The following is a 1,804-nucleotide window of genomic DNA, read 5'->3' on the forward strand; positions in this document are numbered from 1 at the left end:
ACTGGCGCGAATTTCGTGAGCCGTGAGGAAGAGCAAATGGCGGCGGGTCCAGGGTGGGATATTCTAATAACTCGTTACATCATCCCTTTTCTCAGGGATGACTACCAGGAGGGCAGAGTGGTGGGCATTGCCCGAAATGCATGTAATACTGCACCTTGTTTTTATTCTCACCTCTTCTTCCCCTCACTCCTTTTCTGCCCAGAGTTGGCGGTCCAAGTGTAGAAGATGAAGATTATCAAACAAGATCAGAGGGCTAATGGAGTCCAGACAGCCAGGGAGGGCCCAGCTGGGTCAAGCCCATACCAGAGGACAGTGTGATACTGCGGACTTTGGAGGAATAAGAACTTGGGCAACGATGTCTCAGAGTCGGAGGTGAGGCACTGGCCTGGACACGTCCTGGAGGAAGGGATGAGCCAGAGCTGCCTCGACTGAAATCCGCTTGTTGGGGTCCTAGTGTGACATTTGCAATAACAGACTCCCTCCATCTACATCCAGGAGTGGCACCACTTTACCGAAATCCTGCCGAAAGCTCGGCCTGTAATCGGGCATGGAAGTGAATAATAGCTAGATCACCTCATCTGGGGTCCGCAGCATCTGAAAGATGATGAACAGCTGGTCTCAGAGTCGCTGGGGAACAAGGCCCTGCAGGTCACCATTTCAGCGAAGATGCAGCCCAGGTTCCAGAGGTCCATAGCGGTATAGTAGTATTTGCAGCCCAGGAGGTTTCCCGGTGCTGTGGTACCACAGGGTCACCACCTCGTGGATATAAATATGAACAGGCACTCCAAAGGCTCTGGCTAGTCCAAAACTAGCCAATGTGATGGACCTCTCTGCGTTGATGAGGAGATTCTGCGGTTTAGATCTTGTTGCAGGACCAGGTGGGAATGGCACAAAGCCATGCCTTGCAGCAGCTGGAACACATAGCTGTTGATGAGAAAAGGGGAAGAGGAATGCCAGTGAGAGCCGAGACATCCACAAATTTCTTGAGGTCTTGATGCAGAAACTCAAATACGAGATACAGTCTGTTTTTGGTGTGGATGGTATCTGGCAGCTTGACGCTGCTTGGGTGGTTAAGCTCCTTCAGTTGGGAAGTCTTGCGGAAGGTGGTGCTAGGTACACCCTCGTCTCAGAGTCCAGCCAGATTTTCTTGAGCGTTGCTACTTCTCCCATCAACTTGTTCTTGGCTTTGGACACCACACTGTATGTGCCCTTTCTGATCTTTTCCATCTTTTGGGAATTCTCCATGAAGTGCTAAGCAAGCCGGGTTAGCCCCAGCCAGCTGTGGAACTGGGGTAGGGCACCTGGGAGTCCTGAAGAAAACAGACTGGGCTCTTGCGGGATAAGAGGCAGTGAACTGGACCCAGCACTCAAGCCCGGGTCATGATGAAGCACCGATATCTCTCCGTCTTGTCAGTTTTTCCAACTTGAAACAATGTTGCCACCTCCCCCACCCCAGTTTACGACTGTCCCACACCACACAATAGTAAGAAATTAAGAGGGGGTCCAGCACGGTAGCCTAGTGGCTAAAGTCGTTGTCTTGCATGCGCCTTAATCCCATATAGACGTCGGTTCATATCCTGGCTGCTCCACTTCTCATCCAGCTCCCTGCTTGTGGCCTAGGGAAACCGTAAAGGACAGCCCAAAGCTTTGGGACCCTGCTGCACCCGAGTGGGAGATCTGGAAGCAGTTCCTGGCTCCTGGTTTTGGATGGGCTCAGCTCCAGCCATTGCAGCCACTTGGGAAGTGAATCAACAGACAGAAAATGTTCCTCTCTGTCTCTCTTCCTCTCTGTATATCTGACTTT

At 51.7% G+C, this 1,804-nt stretch overlaps 1 pseudogene; it reads right to left on the reverse strand.

The window, feature by feature from the left end:
• Window positions 1-276: 276 nt before the first annotated feature.
• LOC101516389 (cyclin-dependent kinase 2-like) lies at window positions 277-1,245 on the reverse strand (annotated as a pseudogene).
• Between the last annotated feature and the right edge of the window lie 559 nt (window positions 1,246-1,804).

This window comes from Ochotona princeps, chromosome 5, assembly GCF_030435755.1.
Source record: "Ochotona princeps isolate mOchPri1 chromosome 5, mOchPri1.hap1, whole genome shotgun sequence".
Lineage (NCBI taxonomy): Eukaryota > Metazoa > Chordata > Mammalia > Lagomorpha > Ochotonidae > Ochotona > Ochotona princeps.